Source organism: Pseudophryne corroboree, chromosome 2, assembly GCF_028390025.1.
Source record: "Pseudophryne corroboree isolate aPseCor3 chromosome 2, aPseCor3.hap2, whole genome shotgun sequence".
NCBI classification, from domain to species: Eukaryota; Metazoa; Chordata; class Amphibia; order Anura; family Myobatrachidae; genus Pseudophryne; species Pseudophryne corroboree.
In genome coordinates, this window is record NC_086445.1 from 853877319 (window position 1) to 853899091 (window position 21773).

At 48.5% G+C, this 21773-nt stretch overlaps 1 protein-coding gene across 2 annotated transcripts in view; it reads right to left on the reverse strand.

The window, feature by feature from the left end:
* Positions 1–216: 216 nt before the first annotated feature.
* CTPS2 (CTP synthase 2) overlaps positions 217–21773 on the reverse strand; it is an 848459-nt gene continuing 826902 nt past the window's right edge. For both annotated transcript variants that reach the window (XM_063955808.1, XM_063955806.1), the window contains one exon: positions 217–428. The gene's annotated coding sequence lies outside the window, so the exon portion shown is untranslated. The remainder of the gene's footprint in view (positions 429–21773) is intronic.

Below are 21773 nucleotides of genomic sequence, written 5' to 3' on the forward strand. Positions count from 1 at the left end.
CCTGCCCTCCGCGCTCTCTGGCATCAACGCTGACGCAGCTGCAGCTATGGAACCGTCGCTGACGCCCCCATGGACTGTGTACAAGCCACCACCTCAAGAAATGGAGCACCAAAAGTCTCCTAACGTCCCTGAAATCATCACCTTTTGCATCCCTTCTTATCAACTGTCTGTCTTTAATCTTGGCTTGAAGATAACGGTACAAATCATGTATGCAGCAGTTTTAAACATTTTCTTTATGTAAACTGAACAACAATCAAAACACCAGTTTTTGTATCTCTTGTCTCCATGCTCGTGGGGCTATAACGCAGTAACCAGTGTCATATAAGGTCTGTGCACCACATGGCAAAGTATGGCTCTGTATTTGTGAAGTTGGGATTTTTCCGCATGATTCTGTTCCTGGTAGGCCATCCCTCTAGTCAGAGTTTGCTCTGGTGAAAAAAAAACAAAAATATTTGAAATTAACTTTGTTATCAAATGAGTGAATCAATCACTTTTAATACTAAATACTTCCTGCACGTACTACTGGAAAAGCCGTATGTTTTTCCAAAATGGGCATATTCTGCCCAGAGGTTATATGGATTAGGCAGATTATGCTAGCAAATCAGGGCTTTACAGTAGTTTTTATTATCCCATTAGTCCAACTCAGACTGTTGGTAGGTATGCAGTTATTGTTGGAGAAATACGTGTTGTTTAACCCCTACACTGCTGAGGACGAGTGAGGATCATCCTTAAGACTGTGGAGTCCCACTCACCACCACAATGATCAGGGCAGTAAAATATAAATAAAAATACCTGACCCCCAAGAACTGTAACATAGTAACATAGTCGGTGAGGTGACATGTGCAGAGCGGGTCCTATGTTATCGCTCACAGGCCTCCATAGCTGCAGCATGATTGACATCTTACAACGCTTGTGGGGCAGAGCTGAGCGACGACCGGGTCCGCTTTACAAAATGGGGGCGTACTTACCTTTGAATAACCAGAAGACTCTAGAATTTTAGGGGAGTTTCCTGGACATCCAGAAGAGTAGATGGCTCTCCTGCATCCTGACCACCTCAAGGTGAAGTGGGCGGGATGGGGAGGCATAGTGTGGGTCTGGATGAGGAGCAATACCAATATGACACAATTGTGTGAGAAACACTTTATGTTGGCCCGGCCCTCTTCATAGACTTGCAATTTGTGGCTACATGGGGTCAGCTGCGTCTCCCCTGCTGGGCAGAAATCAAAAGTGGGCAGATGTATTAACCTGGAGAAGGCATAAGGAAGTGATAAACCAGTGATATGTGCAAGGTGATAAAGGCACCAGCCAATCAGATCCTAACTGTTAATTTACATATTGGAGATGACTGGCTGGGGCCTTTATCACCTTGCACATATCACTGGTTTATCACTTCCTTATGCCTTCTCCAGGTTAATACATCTGCCCCATTGTGTTTTATCTGACCCATACCAACCTAAACACACAAGGCAACACCATTGTTTCAAAGACGGGTACTCGATTTAAAATCATGTGACCACCTAGTAGTTATTGTCTGCTAATCATCAGACAATTGGGCTAATTCTGTAAAATAAGGTGCGACTCCGCACTGGTCAGACGTGTTCACAGTTGAGATAAATCAAAGACCAGCATTCTTATGATAATATGACTATGCCAGTATTCCACCGGCTGGCGGTGCACCATAAAGTCAATAAATATCAGTTAAGTATATTCAAAGGAGAAGAAAGCGGACTTCTTTTTTGTCGCACTTTTCAAAACAAAATAGAATTATGAGAATATGATTTTAAGATTAAAACATAACTTTTATTGGATTATACTGAAAAATAGTCTCCTTATACAAACATAGACATAAAGGATCAGTGTGATTGGGCAGCAGATAATAACGAGTTTTATGGTAAGAACTTACCTTTGTTAAAACTCTTTCTGTGAGGTACACTGGGCTCCACAAGGATTGGACAATGGGGTGTAGAGTAGGATCTTGATCCGAGGCACCAACAGGCTCAAAGCTTTGACTGTTCCAAGAATGCACAGCGCCGCCTCCTATATCACCCCACCTCCCAGCACAGGAGCTCAGTTTTCAGTTAACCAGCCCAATGCAGTAGCAGGAAAAGAGACGACAACGGTTAGTAGCCACATACACCACACTCTCACGACAGGAGAAGTGTCAGCGGCTAATGCCATACCAACCCAAAGAAGCTAAGTGCGTCAGGGTGGGCGCCTTGTGGAGCCCAGTGTACCTCGCAGAAAGAGTTTTAACAAAGGTAAGTTCTTACCATAAAACTAATTTTCTGCTGCGGGGTACACTGGGCTCAACAAGGATTGGACAATGGGGATGTCCTAAAGCAGTTCCTTATGGGAGGGGACGCACTGTAGCGGGCACAAGAACCCAGCTTCCAAAGGAAGCATCCTGGGAAGCGGCAGTATCGAAGGCATAGAACCTTATGAACGTGTTCCCTGAGGACCACGTAGCCGCCTTGCACAATTGATCAAGGGTCGCACCACGTTGGGCCGCCCAAGAAGGTCCAACAGACCGAGTAGAATGGGCCTTAATGTGATCAGGAGCAGAGAGACCAGCCTTCAGATAAGCATGTGCAATCACCATTCTAATCCATCTGGCCAGAGTTTGCTTGTGAGAAGGCCAGCCACGTTTGTGAAATCCAAACAAAACAAAGAGAGAATCAGATTTTCGAATAGAAGCAGTTATCTTCACATAGATACGGAGAGTCCGTACCACATTCAAAGACCGCTCTTTGGGAGACAAATCAGGAGAGACAAAGGCCGGAACCACAATCTCCTGATTAAGGTGGAATGAAGAAACCACCTTAGGTAAATATCCGGGACGAGTCCTAAGAACCGCCCGGTCACGGTGAAAAATCAGATATGGGGAACTACAAGACAAGGCACCCAGATCCGACACTCTTCTAGCAGAGGCAATAGCCAGCAAGAACACCACCTTAAGGGAAAGCCACTTAAGGTCAGCTGAACCAAGAGGTTCAAATGGAGGCTCCTGCAACGCCTCCAAAACCACCGACAAGTGCCAAGGAGCCACAGGCGGGACATAGGGAGGTTGGATACGCAACACACTCTGAGTGAAAGTATGAACATCAGGTAAAGTCGCAATTTTTCTCTGAAACCACACCAACAAGGCAGAAATATGAACCTTGAGGGAGGCCAGACGCAGGCCTAAATCTAGGCCTTGCTGCAGAAAAGCCAAAAGTTTGGCTGTACTAAACTTGGAAGCGTAATAATTGTTAGATGCGCACCAAACAAAGTAGGAATACCAGACCCTATGATAAATCCGAGCAGAAGCCGGTTTCCGGGCCCGCAACATAGTTTTAATGACCCCTTCAGAAAACCCCTTAGCCCTCAAGACGGAAGCTTCAAGAGCCTCGCCATCAAAGATAGCGGGGCTAGGTCCTGGTAGACACAGGGGCCCTGAACGAGGAGGTCTGGGCATTGTGGAAGTAGAACTGGACGCTCTGACGATAGGCCCTGCAGGTCTGAGAACCAGTGCCGTCTGGGCCACGCTGGAGCTATGAGAAGCAGATTTCCTTTTTCTTGCTTGAACTTCCGAATTACCCTGGGCAGGAGTGACACCGGAGGGAACACATACGGCAGCCGAAACCTCCACGGCACCGCCAGTGCATCCACGAATGCTGCTTGAGGATCCCTTGTCCTTGCTCCGGAACCTTGTGATTGTGTCGAGACGCCATCAGATCCACGTCTGGAAGACCCCACTTTTCCACGAGGAGTTGAAACACTTCTGGATGGAGGTCCCACTCGCCAGCATGCACGTCCTGACGACTGAGAAAGTCTGCTTCCCAATTCAGGACTCCCGGAATGAATATTGCCGATATGGCCGGTAGATGGCGTTCCGCCCAACGTAAAATCCGTGAGACTTCCTTCATTGCCAAACGGCTTTGAGTGCCGCCTTGATGATTTATGTAAGCCACTGTGGTGGCGTTGTCCGACTGTACTTGAACAGGACGGTTCTGAATTAAATGCTGGGCCAGGTTCAACGCATTGAAGACCGCCCGCAATTCCAGAATGTTGATCGAGAGGAGAGATTCCTCCTTGGTCCACCGACCCTGAAGGGAGTGTTGCTCCAGCACCGCGCCCCAACCTCTTAGACTGGCATCTGTTGTCAACAGGACCCAGTTGGATATCTAGAAGGGACGACCCCTGCACAATTGTTGGTCCCGGAGCCACCAGTGTAGCGACAGACGGACATCCGGAGTCAAGAAGATCATTTGAGATCTGATCCGGTGAGGCAGGCCATCCCACTTGGCTAGAATCAGCCTCTGGAGGGGACGGGAATGGAATTGAGCATACTCCACCATATCGAATGCTGATACCATTAAGCCTAGCACCTGCATTGCCGAATGTATCGACACTTGCGGACGAGAAAGGAAGCAACGAATCCTGTCCTGAATCTTCAGGACTTTTTCCTGAGACAAGAACAACCTCCGGTTGTGAGTGTCCAACAACGCTCCCAGGTGCACCATGTTCTGAGCAGGGACCAGGGAGGATTTCTTCCAGTTGATGAGCCACCCATGGGCTTGTAGAAGCCGGACCGTCATATCCAGATGACGCAGGAAAAGATCTGGGGAATTTGCCAGGATTAACAAGTCGTCCAGATACGGCAGTATCCTGACCCCTTGACGGCGGAGTACCACCGTCATCACCGCCATAACTTTGGTGAAGACTCGCGGAGCCGTTGTTAAACCAAAAGGTAACGCCCGAAACTGGTAATGTAGGTTGCCAATAGCAAACCTCCAGTATTGTTGATGTGACACTGCTATAGGAATATGCAGGTAAGCATCCTGTATGTCCAGGGAGACCATGTAGTCCCCAGGTTCCAAGGCCAGAACTATAGAGCGAAGGGTTTCCATACGGAACTTGGAAACATTCACAAACCCGTTCAATGCCTTGAGGTTGAGAATGGGCCGGGAGGACCCATTCGGTTTCGGGACTAGAAACAGTGGAGAATAGTACCCCTGGCCCCTCTGAGCAAGAGGCACCTGTACTACGACTCCTGTATCCAGGAGGGTCTGTACCACCGAGTGTAGAGTTTTTGCCTTTGTCTGGTCCAAAGGGACGTCTGTCTGGCAAAATCGATGAGGGAGTCGGTATTTGAAGGCTATGGCGTAACCTCGAGTGACGACTTCCCGTACCTAGGCATCTGAAGTGGTCTTCAACCATTCCTGGGTATACCCTAGAAGCCGGCCCCCCACCCTGGGATCCCCCAAGGGGAGGCCCGCCCCGACATGCGGCAGGCTTATCGGTCTTGGCAGCTGGCTGACGGGCAGCCCAGGCTCTTTTGGGCTTCGGCTTACCAGGTTTGGAAGTGCGGGCCTGCTTATAGTATGCCTGACCTTTTGCTTTACCTGAAGGACGAAATGGGCGAAAGGACGTACCTTTAGCCTTCGACACAGAAGGAGCAGTATTAGGCAGACAGGCAGTTTTGGCAGTAGCCAAGTCAGCCACAATCTTATTTAAGTCCTCCCCAAACAGAATATCTCCCTTGAAAGGGAGTACCTCCAGGGTTTTTCTAGAGTCTAGATCCACAGACCAGGATCTCAGCCACAATATCCGGCGAGCCAGGACTGACGTAGAAGAGGCCTTGGCTGCTAGGATACCGGCATCAGAAGCCGCCTCTTTAATATATCGAGAAGCTGTGACAATATATGACAAGCATTGTCTAGCATGGTCAGAAGAGATTTCAGCTTCTAACTCCAAGGCCCATGCTTCAATAGCCTCTGCAGCCCATGTAGCTGCAATAGTGGGCCTTTGTGCAGCACCCGTGAGGATGTAAATCGCTTTCAGACAACCCTCCACACGTTTATCCATAGGCTCTTTTAGAGACGTGACGGTAGTGACAGGTAGAGCTGAGGAAACCACCATCCTAGCCACATGTGAGTCTACTGGAGGAGGCGTTTCCCAATTTTTAGACAGCTCTGGAGCGAGGGGATAGCGAGCCAGCATCTTCTTTTGAGGTACAAACTTCGTTCCCGGGTTTTCCCAGGGTTCCTGATGTATATCGACTAGGTGGTCAGAGTGAGGTAAAACTTGCTTAACCACCTTCTGACGCTTGAACATATCTGGTTTCTTAGGAGGGACGGATGGCTCGGGATCATCCGTAATCTGCAGAATTAACTTAACAGCTTCCAAAAGATCAGGAACATCCACATGTGAACTACCCTCCCCATCAGCCGTATCTGATGGGTCAGTAAATGTGCCGTCTTCACCAGACGAGGTGTCAGTGACAGCAGTGGATTGTGAGGAGATAAGTGCTCGCTTAGAGGACCTCTTGGACTTAGGCGAGCGTTGGTCAGACTTTTTAGTAGTCAAGGACTGGTTCAACTTCTTTAATTGAACAGATAAATCGTCCGCCCACGTCTGGTTAGCTGCAGGGACCACATACGGTTGTACCGGCATTGGGGGTCCCATAGCGGGAGTTAGTTTATGAACTAGCGTATGCAGAAGTGTGGAAAAAGCGGCCCACGGTGGGTCAGTATGTGCCTCCGTTGCCACAGTCCCACTGGAGGGCAAGGAGCCCCCAGAACCAGAGCCCACAGCTGCTATATGACCCTCATATGGCCCCGTGGCGTCAGCAACACCGGCAGTGTGTTCAGCCCCAGAACCGTTACCCTCAGAAGCAGACATGATATAACTTGCAGTATGAGGTAACACAGTACAATTATCAGCAGCACTATACCTCTGAACCCAAACCCCTGCGCAGTGTAGTCAGCACTAGCAGAGATAAAGGAGAGATATGGTGACTAAATCACAGAGAAAAATACGTATTATAACTTTGTGAAAATCTTATATTAGATAACACCTGACGCACCAAGCCCCCTCAGATTATGGAATATAGGGATAGCAGGTTGAGTGAAAGACACAAAATGCACACCACTCAGCTGTCAAATGCACACACAAATAGTCACAGTTTGTACAATGCAGAGGTTATTACTGACAATAATACTGCACTGGACTAGCTTACACAGCTATATAACAATAGATATAACAGTACACAGTAAGAACTGGATGTATATCACAGGGTAATTGTACTATAAAACCCTGACTAAGTGCACTCTTTCTTAACTATCACTGTCTAAAAAGGCAGGTAGAATACTGAAGTGTCATGTAAAGGCACAGCGCTGACAACCGGGCGGCTTTACATAGGAGGATTTGCCCAAGCAGTCCCAGGAACAGTGAGCTGAGGGATAATGGCACCGCAGACACTGACAGGGAGTGAGGAAAAGACAGATATGCAGCTCCAGGGCGGGAACACTTGCTAGAAATGGCGCTCTGGGGCTGGGGGAGGGGCTTCAGGTCTAAGCCTTATCCCCTCTGCTGGCAAAACCACCGGGTACTGTGGGCGATATAAGAATTGGTTTAGAGAGAAAACCTGACCTGCACCCATGCCCTGGTGATCTAGTGGGATCGCCTGTACTGCCACAGTGTCCACCGCCAGCGCGCGGCCCGCCTCCCACTGACCACGCCGGATCGCGATAAAGACCGGGTCCCGCAAGCAGGACCCACTTGCCACCTCCCGAAGTGCGGCCACGCGATCCTGGAGAGCCCCAGCTGTGTGTGTCTAACGTGAAGAAAACCGGAGCCTCCACTGTAGGTACCCGGCAACCAGGGCTCGGGAGTATACAGCGCCGCTGGGGAGAGCTGGAGCTGCAGCAGTGAATGTCACAAGACATTTACCACCGCTGCTGCCCTTGAAGTCTTCACTTTTTACCTCATAAAAAGCTTTTCTTAGGGCTGCTTGGAGCAGCCCCTCTGTTAAGTGCCTGCATACTGCAGCACCAACTTACAAAACTGAGCTCCTGTGCTGGGAGGCGGGGGTGATATAGGAGGCGGCGCTGTGCATTCTGGGAACAGTCAAAGGTTTGAGCCTGTTGGTGCCTCGGATCAAGATCCTACTCTACACTCCATTGTCCAATCCTTGTGGAGCCCAGTGTACCCCGCAGCAGAAAAAATAATTTGGGCAGCAGATAATAAAATAATTTTTTTATCAAATATTAGATAATTCACAATATAACTCCTTTAAATCGGGTAGTATGCAGCGGGAAAAGAACATAAAAGACAGGTTCTAAATTGGACTCGGTTCAGCACACCATTGTTAAGGAATAAGCAAATTACTGTATCAATAGATAAAACATTAAGATATTTAAGGCAAACTGGTAAAGAATTAAACCTAAGTCACTTAGTAAAAAGCCGAATATCCTATTGCTTATTGCCAGAGAGTGGTTTAAGGAACAAAAGAGATATAGATGAATCTGCTGTCAACGTTAGACTTGAGTGTTCCAATAGCTCTGACCTACTACATCGGTTATTCCCTGGTGGTCTCCTACCAGGTACTGGCTCGGCCCTATACTGTATAGCTTCCAAGAACGGACGAGATTGGACATATGCAGTATGGTATGGTAGTACAGTAGGTCACTGATATTACAGAAAATCTGTCTCCTGAATCATTGATGAGAGTTCATGAAGAGTAGGTTTTTAAGAGATGTGCAGGTTGGATCTGCTTTTGGTGTTAGGCAATAAATGTGAGCCTACCAGCTGAGAAACTACCATAGGTGAAGGAATTTATTGGACCACCAATGAGAGTCCCGAAATTGTAGGTAAGATAAGTGTCATAGAGGTCCCTTGAAGGGAATGCAATTTAACAAGACAAATGGATACCACTGCATAAACTGGATCTATCACAGTGTTGCTGGTTACAGCTTCAAAACAATGGCCCTCATTCCGAGTTGATCGGTCGCAAGGCGAATTTAGCAGAGTTACACACGCTAAGCCGCCGCCTACTGGGAGTGAATCTTAGCTTCTTAAAATTGCGACCGATGTATTCGCAATATTGCGATTACTAACTACTTAGCAGTTTCAGAGTAGCTCCAGACTTACTCTGCCTGTGCGATCAGTTCAGTGCTTGTCGTTCCTGGTTGACGTCACAAACACACCCAGCGTTCGCCCAGGCACTCCCACCGTTTCCCCGGCCACTCCTGCGTTTTTTCCGGAAACGGTAGCGTTTTCAGCCACACGCCCCTGAAACGCCGTGTTTCCGCCCAGTAACACCCATTTCCTGTCAATCACATTACGATCGCCGGAGCGAAGAAAAAGCCGTGAGTAAAAATACTATCTTCATAGTAAAGTTACTTGGCGCAGTCGCAGTGCGAACATTGCGCATGCGTACTAAGCGGATTTTCACTGCGATGCGATGAAAAATACCGAGCGAACAACTCGGAATGAGGGCCCATGTTTCCACTAAATCATGCTTAACAGAGTAGCAAAGTTATTTCTGTAGAGTAAGAAAAATAGGATTTTAATACCTACCGGTAAATCCTTTTCTCTTAGTCCGTAGAGGATGATGGGGACGCTTCAAGAACCATGGGGTATAGACGGGATCCGCTGGAGACATGGGCACTTTAATACTTTGAATGGGTGTGAACTGGCACCTCCCTCTATGCCCCTCCTCCAGACTCCAGTTTAAGTAACTGTGCCCAGGGAGACGGACATTTCGAGGAAAGAATTTATTGTTAAACCACGGTGAGCATCTTACCAGCTCACACCTCCAGTGTGCCGCAGAACATGGCATTCAATAGAACACCAGCCGACGGCATGAAAAAAATAAGAATTTACTCACCGGTAATTCTATTTCTCGTAGTCCGTAGTGGATGCTGGGAACTCCGTAAGGACCATGGGGAATAGACGGGCTCCGCAGGAGACTGGGCACTCCAAAAGAAAGATTAGGTACTATCTGGTGTGCACTGGCTCCTCCCTCTATGCCCCTCCTCCAGACCTCAGTTAAGGAAACTGTGCCCGGAAGAGCTGACACAACAAGGAAAGGATTTGGAATCCAGGGTAAGACTCATACCAGCCACACCAATCACACCGTACAACTTGTGATAACCATACCCAGTTAACAGTATGAACAACAACTGAGCCTCAGTAATAGATGGCTCATAACAATAACCCTTTAGTTAAGCAATAACTATATACATGTATTGCAGAGAGTCCGCACTTGGGACGGGCGCCCAACATCCACTACGGACTACGAGAAATAGAATTACCGGTGAGTAATTTCTTATTTTCTCTGACGTCCTAGTGGATGCTAGGAACTCTGTAAGGACCATGGGGATTATACCAAAGCTCCCAAACGGGCGGGAGAGTGCGGATGACTCTGCAGCACCGCATGAGCAAACTCAAGGTCCTCCTCAGCCAGGGTATCAAACTTGTAGAACTTAGCAAACTTGTTTGACCCCGACCAAGTAGCAGCTCGGCAAAGCTGTAAAGCCGAGACCCCTCGGGTAGCCGCCCAAGAAGAGCCCACCTTCCTTGTGGAATGGGCTTTCACCATTTTGGATGCGGCAATCCAGCCGCAGAGTGAACCAGCTGAATCGTGCTATAGATCCAGCGAACAATAGTCTGCTTCGAAGCAGGAGCACCAACCTTGTTGGCTGCATACAGAATAAACAGCGAGTGAGACTTTCTGACTCCCGCCGTTCTGGAAACATAAATTTTCAAAGCCCGGACTACGTCCAGCAACTTGGAATCCTCCAAGTCCCTAGTAGCCGCAGGCACCACAATAGGCTGGTTCAAATGAAACGATGATACCACCCTAGGAAGAAATTGGGGACGAGTCCTCAATTCTGCCCTGTCCATATGGAAGATCAGATAAGGGTTTTACATGACAAAACCGCCAATACTGACACACGCCTAGCCGAAGCTAAGGCCAATAGCATGACCACTTTCCACGTGAGATATTTTAGCTCCATGGTCTTAAGTGGCTCAAACCAGTGGGATTTCAGGAAATCCAACACAACGTTAAGATCCCAAGGTGCCACCGATGGCACAAAAGGAGGCTGAATATGCAGCACCCCCGGAACAATGTCTGAACTTCAGGCAGTGAAGCCAGTTCATTTATTAGAGAAAATGTATAGGGCCGAAATCTTGACCTTTATGGATCCTAATTTTAGGCCCATAGCCACTCCTGACTGTAGGAAGTGCAGGAATCGACCCCGCTGGAATTCCTCTGTAGGGCCTTCCCGGCCTCACACCAAGCAACCTATTTTCGCCATATACAGTGAAAAAGTCTTGCTGTCACGTCTTTCCTAGCCTTTATCAGCGTAGGAATAACTGCATCCGGAATGCCCTTTTCCGCTAGGATCCGGCGTTCAACCGCCATGCCGTCAAATGCAGCCGCGGTAAATTTTGGAACAGACAGGGCCCCTGTTGCAACATGTCCTGTCTGAGAGGCAGAAGCCCTGAGTCCTCTGTGAGCATTTCCTGCAGCTCCAGTCCTTCTTGGCCTATTCGGAGCAAAGAATATTGTTTTCACTCCTCCTTTTATTACAATTCTCAGCCCTTGTGTATGAGACGAAGAGGAGGGAATACAGAGGCCGACTGGAACATCCACGGTGTTACTAGTGCGACCACAGCTATCACCTGAGGGTCCCTTGACCCGGCGTAAAACCTTTTTTAGCTTTTTATTGAGGTGGGACGCCATCTAGTCCACCTTAGGCAGTTCCCATCAATTTGCAAACTGCGTGAAGACTTCCTGATGAAGTCCCCACTTTTCCGGGTGGAGGTCGTGCCTGCTGAGGAAGTCTGCTTCCCAGATGTCCACTCCCGGAACGAACACTGCTGACAGTGCGCTTACTTGATTCTCCGCCCAGCGAAGAATTCTGGTGGCTTCTACCCTCGCCACCCTGCTCCTTGTTCCGCCTTGGCGGTTTACATGAACCCCTGCGGTCTGACTGGATCAGAACCGGTTGGTCGCGAAGCAGGATCTCCGCTTGACTTAGGGCTTTGTATATGGCCCTTAGTTCCAGGATATTGATGTGAAGGCAAGTCAGTTGACTTGACCACAGACCTTGGAAATTTCTTCCCTGTGTAACTGCCCCCCACCCTTGGAGGCTTGCATCCGTGGTCACCAGGATCCAGTCCTGAATGCCGAATCTGCGGCCCTCGAGAAGGTGAGCACTCTGCAGCCACCACAGGAGAGACACCCTGGCCCTGGGGGATAGGGTGATTAACCGATGCCTCTGAAGAGGTGATCCGGACCACTTGTCCAGTAAGTCCCATTGGAAGGTCCTCGCATGGAAACTGCCTAAGGGGATGGCCTCGTATGATGTCACCATCCTTCCCAGGACTCGAGTGCAGTGATGCACTGACACCTGTTTTGGTTTTAATAGATTCCTGACCAGTGTCATGAGCTCCTGAGCTCTCTCTATCGGGAGATAAACCCTTTTCTGGTCTGTGTCTAGGATCGTGCCTAGGAGAGGCAGATAAGCTGTAGGAACCAACTGCGACTTTGGAATATATAGACTCCAGCCGTGTTGCCGTTACACTTCCAGAGAAAGTGATACGCTGTTCAGCAACTGCTCTCTTGATCTCGCTTTTATGAGGAGATCGTCCAAGTACGTGATAAAAGTGACACCTTGCTTCCGCAGGAGCACAATCATATCCGCCATTACCATGGTGAATATTCTCGGGGCCGTGGAGAGACCAAACGGCAACATCTGAAATTGGTAATGACAATCCCGTACCGCAATTCTGAGGTACGCCTAATGAGGTGGAGAAATGGGGACCTGAAGGTATGCATCCCTTATGTCCCGATTCACAATAAAGTCTCCCCCTTTTTAGGCTTGCACTGACCGCTCTTAGCGATTCCATCTTGAACTTGAACCTTCTCAGGTATATGTTCAGGGATTTTTAATTCAATATGGGTCTGACTGAACCGTCTGGTTTCGGGATTACAACATGGTCTAATAATAACACCCTCTTGTTGAAGGAGGGGACCTTGACCACCACCTGTTAAAGATACAATTTGTGAATTGCAGTTAACACTGGCTCTCTCTCTTGGGGGGAAGCCCGCAGGGCCGTCGGTGAGGGGGCATCTTCTCACAGTCCAGCTTGTATCCCTGAGACACAATATCTATTGCCCAGGGATCGAACAGGGAGTGAACCCACTTGTACGTGTGAAGAAAGAGTTATACCCGAAGGTAGTTGGGCGCTTTGGGTGTGAGATGCTTTGTCGAGCTGCAGTCACAAAGAGAGGGGAGAGTCACTCCCGTTGTGTTACACAGCAGAAAAAAGGGGGGGATATTGTGACTGCGCTGGGTTTGATGAATACAGCACTAATGGTATAATAAATAAAACAAATTTATTCCTAAAAATTGCACAATAGATATATAAGAGTAATATTGATAAAATATGCACATGTATCGAGTATTAAGTAATACAATTGCTAGAATGTGACAAATACATCCTAAGGGACTACCCAATTCGCCAGGTGTTGAAACAAGACTTTGTGGAGATATATGCAGTGACCGTTCCTGATGTATTTCCCCTATGTCATTACAGTCCAGTTTATGTAATAGTCTCAGAATTTTAGGCAGGGTCCAATGAATGGACTAGTTACCGTTAGAGGGTATTGTGCTCCGGAATCTGTAGTAGAGAGCTCCTCATGCGTTACGGTTAGTGCAGTCCTTTATGCGGTATTTGCCATATGGAGTCTGAGAATTAAGCGGATCGTCTGGACGAAACTTTGGGGAATGGTTCGGTCCTCCTTAGAGTCACTTCTGGCAGGGGTCCCTGGTATCACCTGACGCGTTTCGCTGCAACCAACTGGCAGCTTTCTCAAGTGCAACCCACTTGTGGCTGAACTTACGAAGGCGTGTCCCCACCGGGCCTAGCTCCGCCTGTGGAGCCCCAGCGACATTGGTGGATTTTTGTAGGGGCCGGGGAGGACTTCTGTTCCTGGGAACTAGCTGCCCGGCTCTGACAAGAAAGGACGCACCTCAGACTTTCTTGTTTCTTTATACGAAAGGCTGCATTTAATAATGTTGTGCTTTCTTAGGCTGTGCAGGAATATAAGGCAAACCAGCAGAATTACCAGCTATAGCTGTGGAGACCAGGCCCGAGAACCCTTCTCCACACAATCCTCAGCCTTCCATATGCCTCTTAAGTCGGCATCATCTGTCCAATGCATATTCTACAGGACACGTCAAGCAGAGATCGACATAGCTTTGAGTCTAGGACCCAGTATACTCATGTCTCTTTGGGCATGCTTTATAACTATATATCTATCACTTAAGACAGCATCTTTAATATATTTATATTGCATACTAGGGTCTCATCTCTGCTGATAAGGTACCTGTCCACGCTGGCACAGCGCTATAAACCCATGCCGACACAATCGCCGGTCTGGGTAGAATACTATAATGTGCACGCTATCTGCAGGATCCCTGAGAATAGCAAGTGCTACCGTCTGTGCAAACAGGACACCCCAGGGGAAGATTCTCAACATATCCTGGCCCTAGTGGGGAAAGGATACAGCCTGAGAATTCTCTTGTGGGAAGCTGCGTCTCTTGTCTGGAGATTCCCGCTCTTTTTCCTCATGAGAGGAGGGAAATTTACCTCAGCATTCTTCCCCTTAAACATGTGTACTCTCGTGTCAGGGACAGATGAGTCATCAGTGATATGCAAATCATCTTTTATTTCAATAATCATATATTGAATACCTTCTAGCCATCTTGGCTGTAACTTTGCATTATCGTAGTCGACAGTGGAGTTAAACTCCATGTCGATACCAGTGTTTGTTATTATGGATAGTGAGCATTGGATAGACTCTGAAAGTCTCTGTGACATAGGGACAGACATGGGTAGATTTCCAGTCTGTTCCCTAACCTTTTGTGCAATAAATTCACCTTAGCACTTACACATATCCAAACAGGTGTCGGCGTTGTCGACGGAGACACCCTCTCACACACATATCCGCTCTATCACCTCCTTAGAGGAGCCTTTTACCTCAGACATGTCGACACACGCGTACCGACACACCACACACACACAGGGGATGCTCTATTTGAGGACAGTTCCCCCACAAGGCCCTTTGGAGAGACAGAGAGAGAGTATGCCAGCACACACCCCAGCGCTATATAACCCAGGGATTACACTACAACTCAGTGTTTACCCAGTAGCTGCTGTATATACAAATTTTGCGCCTAAATTCATGTGCCCCCCCCCCCCCCCCCCTCTCTTTTCACCCTTTGTGTACCAGGATACTGCCGGGGAGAGCCTGGGTAGCTTCCTTCCAGCGGAGCTGTGAAGAGAAAATGGCGCTGGTGTGCTGAGGAAGAAGGCCCGGCCCCCTCAGCGGCGGGCTTCTGTCCTGTTTCTGACTAAAATTGGCGGGGGTTTTACACATATACAGTCACAGACTGTATTATGTGTATATATTGCCAAAAGGTTATCTTATTGCTGCCCAGGGCGCCCCCCCCCCCCCCCCCCAGCGCCCTGCACCCTACAGTGACCGGAGTGTGTGGTGTGCAGTGGGAGCAATGGCGCACAGCTGCAGTGCTGTGCGCTACCTTAATGAAGACCGGAGTCTTCTGCCGCCGATTTCATCTCCTTCACTTCTGTCTTCTGGCTCTGCACGGGGGACGGCGTCGCGGCTCCGGGAACGGACGATCGAGGTCAGGCCCTGTGTTCGAACCCTCTGGAGCTAATGGTGTCCAGTAGCCTAAGAAGCACAAGCTAGCTGCACGCAGGTAGGTTTGCTTCTCTCCCCTCAGTCCCACGTAGCAGTGAGTCTGTTGCCAGCAGATCTCACTGAAAATAAAAAACCTAACAAATACTTTCTTTCTAGCAAGCTCAGGAGAGCCCACTAGGTGCATCCAGCTCTGGCCGGGCACAGATTCTAACTGAGGTCTGGAGGAGGGGCATAGAGGGAGGAGCTAGTGCACACCAGATAGTACCTAATCTTTCTTTTGGAGTGCCCAGTCTCCTGCGGAGCCCTTCTATTCCCCATGGTCCTTACGGAGTTCCCAGCATCCACTAGGACGTCAGAGAAATATGCAGCAATATGCTGACATAAAGCATAATACAACCTGTGTGTAAACACAACCAATAACAGCATAATGCATGGCACGGCATGAATAACGTCAGCAACAGGCTGACTTAAACGCAACACACCATGTCTGTAACCATACCCAATAACTGCAGATAAAGTACACACTGGGACGGGCGCCCAACATCCTCTACGGACGAAGAGAAAAGGATTTACCGGTAGGTATTAAAATCCTATTTTGTCATACGTTCTAGAGGATGCTGGGGATGCTTCAAGAACCATGGGGTTTATACCAAAGCTCTAGAATGGGCGGGAGCGTGTGGATGGCTCTGCAGCACCGATTGACCCAGCAAGAGGTCCTCATCAGCCAGGGTATCAAACTTGCAAAACTTTGCAAAGTTGTTTGAACCCGACCAAGTAGCTGCTCGGCAAAGCCGTAATGCCGAGACCCCTCGGTCAGCCGCCCAGGATGCGCCCACCTTTCTGGAAGAATGGGTCTTCATCGATTTCAGTAATGGCAATCCAGCCGTAGAATAAGCCTGCTTAATCGTGTGACAGATCCAGCGTGCAATAGTCTGCTTGGAAGCAGGAGCCCCAATCTTGTTGGGATCATATAGGACAAACAGAGCCTCCGTTTTCCTAATCTGAGCCGTTCTGGCTACATAAATTTTCAAAGTTCTGACCACATCTAGAGACTTTGATTCTTCTAAGGCGTCAGTAGCCACTGGCACCACAATAGGTTGGTTCATGTGAAACGATGACACCACTTTTGGAAAAAATTGCTGACGAGTTCTGAACTCCGCTCTATCTTCATGGAAGATCAAATAGGGGCTCTTGTGAGACAAAGCCGCCAATTCAGACACCCGCCTTGCAGCGGCCAAGGCCAACAGCATGATCACTTTCCAAGTAAGGAATTTCAACTCTACCTCCTATAAAGGTTCAAACCAATGAGACTGAAGGAACTGCAACACCACGTTAAGATCCTATGGTGCCACAGGGGGCACAAAAGGAGGTTGGATGTGCAATACGCCTTTCACAACGGTCTGAACTTCTGGAAGTGAGGCCAATTGTTTTTGGAAAAAAACTGGTAAAGCCGAAATTTGAACTTTTAATTGAGCCCAGCTTTAGGCCCGCATCCACACTGGCTTGTAGAAAACGGAGAAAACGTCCTAACTGAAATGCTTCTGTAGTAGCCTTCTTGGATTTACACCAAGACACGTATGTTCTCCAAATACGGTGGTAATGCTTAGACGTTACTCCTTTTCTGGCCTGAATAAGAGTAGGGATGACTTTCTTGGGAATACCCTTTCGGGCTAGGATCCGGCGTTCAACCTCCAAGCCGTCAAACAAATTTGCGGTAAGTCTTGGACACACACGGCCCCTACTGTAACAGATCCTCCCTCAGAGGAAGAGGCCAGGGATCTCCTATGAGCAATTCCTGAAGATCTGGATACTAAGCTCTCCTTGGCCAATCTGGAACAATGAGGATCGCTTGAACCTTTGTTCTTCTTATGATCTTTATCACCTTTGGAATGAGTGGAAGTGGAGGGAACACACAGACCGACTGAAACACCCACGGTGTCACTAGGCCGTCCACCGCTATTGCTTGAGGGCCCCTCGACCTGGAACAATATCTCTGCAGTTTCTTGTTGAGGCGAGACACCATCTTGTCTATTTTAGGAATTCCTCAACGACTTGTCACTTCTGTGAAAACCTCTGGACGAAGACACCACTCTCCTGGATGGAAAACGTGTCTGCCGAGGAAGACTGCTTCCCAGTTGTCCACTCCTGGAACGAACATCGCTGACAGAGCGCGCAAATGATTTCATCACCCAGGGGAAAAATTTCTGGCTTCTGCCATTGCTGCTTCGGTTTTTGTTTGTAGAAAACCGTTATAAACGGCCCTTACCTCTAGAACGTTAATGTGGTGACAAGTATCCTAATTTGACCGTCTTCTTGGAAGTATTCCTCCTGTGTGACAGCTCCCCCGCCTCTAAGGCATGCATCCGTGGTCCCTAGGATCCAGTCCTGGAACCAGAACCAGCGCTTTTGAGAACTGCGCCGCTACCACAGGAGTGAAACTCTGGTCTTGAAAAAACAGGATTATCCTAGGTGGAAACCGGACCAATTGTCCAACTGGTCCCGCTAAAAACACTCTGGCTTTTAACCTGCTCACTGAATAGCCTCATAGGCCGCAATCATCTTTTTCATCAACGGAATGTAATGATGGATTGACCCTGTTGCAGATCTGACCCAACTCTGGATCCTCAGAGCTTTTTTCCACTGGAAGAAACAAACTCTCAACAGTTCTGTATCTAACAGTATTTCCAACGCCGACAACCGCGTCGTTGGGATCAACAGTGATTCTGGCAAGTTTAGGAGCCAAACACTTTGTTGAAGAACTGTCAGGGAGAATGCAACGTTTTGCACCACTTGGTTTCTTGACCTCGCCGTAATCAGGAGAGCGTCCCAGTACAGAATAATAATGACTCTTTTACCATCGAAGGAAAACCATCATACTGCCATCACTCCAGTGAATTGGTAATGACAATCCTGAATAGCAAACCCATCATACTGCCATCACTCCGGTGAATTGGTAATGACAATCCTGAATAGCAAACCTAGAATTAGAAACCGTAATTAGACCCCCTTTCTCCTTTTTCAGATTGGAGATCCCTGCGCTGAGAGATTCCAGCTTGTAGTTCAACTTCTTAAGTGGAAATTTTTGGGATTTTAGAGATAGGATTGTTCTGACCGAGCCGTCCGGCCTCGGGAGAACGAAAAAGCTTGAATAACAGCTTCTTCTTTTTGTGTGACTTGGACAGCAGGACAATGACCTGATCCTGACACAACTCTTGTATGGTGTCGCATACTACCTCCCCGTCCAGAGGAGAATCGGTAAGGTCTATTTGAAAAAATCGGTGCGAGGAAACGTCTGGAAACTGCAGTATGTCCCCCTTGGGACTCTATTCTTAAACTCACTGGTCTATGTCCGTTCCAGGACTGACTGAAGAGTATTATACGTGGTCCCACCGGTGTGGGCTCCCGCAAGATAGACCCAGCGTCATGCGGTGGATTTGGCAGAAACAGAGGATGATTTCTGCGTCTGCGAACTTGAAAAGACTGCTGACCTCTTACCTTTTCACCTCCCTCTACCTGCAAAGAAAGGGAAATCCGTATCTATTCGGTCGAAATGACTGCATCCTACAATAATGCGTCACCAACCGTTGTGAGGGAACATAGGGCAAGAAGGTAGACTTACCAGTGGTATCTGCCGAGATCAAGCCATCCCCAAACCAGGTTTCACCTTCATAGGGAAGAGACTCCAGTTCTTCTCGGAGTCTGCCTCAGCATTCCATTGGTGAATCCACAACGCATTCCTAGTCGAGACCGCCATGGAATTGGCCCGTGAACCCAAGAGTCCTATATCCCTTGTGGTCGCACGGTAGTCTGCTGCAATGTTATAGATATGACCCAACTTAAGGAATACCCTGCATACAACTACTCCCCCATGCGCACGTAATGCAAGTATAATCAACGTACACGCGGACACATAATTAGAGCATCACATATCTTCCTGCATACGATCCTTTGTGATAGGGCCCCATGCAGAACAGGGGGTGACTCTCACTTTATTCTATCCATGGCGGAAAAAGAATAAACACTCGGAATCCTCTTGAGGATTTGAAAACATCTTGTCACGGCCGCTCAGCACATGAGAAGGAATAATTTTACCTTAGCATTCATTATAAAAAAAAATAAGATTTTACTTACCGGTAAATCTATTTCTCGTAGTCCGTAGAGGATGCTGGGACTCCGTAAGGACCATGGGGAATAGACGGGCACCGCAGGAGATAGGGCACTTTAAGAAAGCTTTGGATTCTGGGTATGCACTGGCTCCTCCCTCTATGCCCCTCCTCCAGACCCCAGTTAGGGAAACTGTGCCCAGAGGAGATGGACAGTACGAGGAAGGATTTTTGTAAATCTAAGGGCGAGATTCATACCAGCCACACCAATCACACCGTATAACTTATGATAAACTTACCCAGTTAACAGTATGAACAACAACATAGCCACGGTATCACCGAAAACTATAACATAACCCTTATGTAAGCAATAACTATATACAAGTCATGCAGAAGAAGTCCGCACTTGGGACGGGCGCCCAGCATCCTCTACGGACTACGAGAAATAGATTTACCGGTAAGTAAAATCTTATTTTCTCTAACGTCCTTGAGGATGCTGGGACTCCGTAAGGACCATGGGGATTATACCAAAGCTCCCAAACGGGCGGGAGAGTGCGGATGACTCTGCAGCACCGATTGAGCAAACAGGAGGTCCTCCTCAGCCAGGGTATCAAACTTATAGAACTTTGCAAAGGTGTTTGTCCCCGACCAAGTAGCTGCTCGGCATAGTTGCAGTGCCGAGACCCCTCTGCAGCCGCCCAAGAAGAGCCCACTTTCCTAGTGGATTGGGCCTTAACCGATTTCAGTCTCGGCAATCCTGCCGTAGAATGCGCCTGCTGAATCGTGTTACAGATCCAGTGAGCAATAGTCTGCTTTGAAGCAGGGGCGCCAACCTTGTTGGCCGCATACAGAACAAACAAAGCTTTAGACTTCCTGATCCGAGCCGTTCTGGTCACATAAATCTTCAAAGCCCTGACTACATCCAGGGACTCGGAATCCTCCAAGTCCCTTGTAGCCACAGGCACGACAATAGGTTGGTTCACATGAAAAGATGAGACCACTTTTGGCAGAAAGTGAGGACGAGTCCTCAACTCAGCCCTATCCACGTGAAAAACCAAGTATGGGCTTTTATGCGATAAAGCCGCCAATTCGGAAACATGTCTCGCCGAAGCTGACGCCAACAACATGACCACTTTCCACGTGAGGTATTTCAACTCCACAGTTTTAAGTGGTTCAAACCAAGGTGACTTGAGGAAACGTAACACCACGTTAAGATCCCAAGGCGCCACCGGAGGCACAAAGGGAGGTTGAATATGCAGCACCCCCTTCACAAAAGTCTGTACCTCAGGAAGAGAGGCTAATTCTCTTTGAAAGAAAATGGATAAGGCCGAAATCTGGACCTTTATGGACCCTAATTTTAGGCCCAAGGTCACTCCTGTTGAAGGAAGTGAAGTAGACGGCCCAAATGGAACTCCTCCGTAGGAGCAGCTCTGGCCTCACACCAAGAAACATATTTCCGCCATATACGGTGATAATGTTTCAACATCACGTCTTTCCTAGCCTTGATCAGGGTAGGAATGACTTCCTCCGGAATTCCTTTTTCCGCTAGGATCCGGCGTTCAACCGCCATGCCATCAAACGCAGCCACGGTAAGTCTTGGAACAGACAGGGCCCCTGCTGCAGCAGGTCCTGCCGTAGAGGAAGAGGCCACGGATCTTCTGTGAGCAACTCTTGCAGTTCCGGATACCAAGTCCTCCGTGGCCAATCTGGAACAATGAGGATGTTCTGACCCTGCTTATTCTCACAATTCTCAACACCTTGGGTATGAGAGGAAGAGGAGGAAACACATAGACCGGTCTGAACACCCAAGGTGTCACCAGAGCGTCTACCGCTACCGCCTGAGGGTCCCTTGACCTGGCGCAATACCGCTTTAGCTTTTTGTTGAGACGGGACGCCATCATGTCTATTTGAGGCAGGCCCCTCCGATCCGCGATCTGTGCAAAGACTTCTTGATGAAGTCCCCACTCCCCCGGATGCAGGTCGTGCCTGCTGAGGAAGTCCGCCTCCCAGTTGTCCACCCCCGGGATGAACACCGCTGACAGCGCGCTTACATGGCCTTCCGCCCAGCATAGAATCCTGGTCGCTTCTGCCATGGCCACTCTGCTCCATGTTCCGCCTTGGCGGTTTATATGAGCCACTGCCGTGACATTGTCTGACTGAATCAG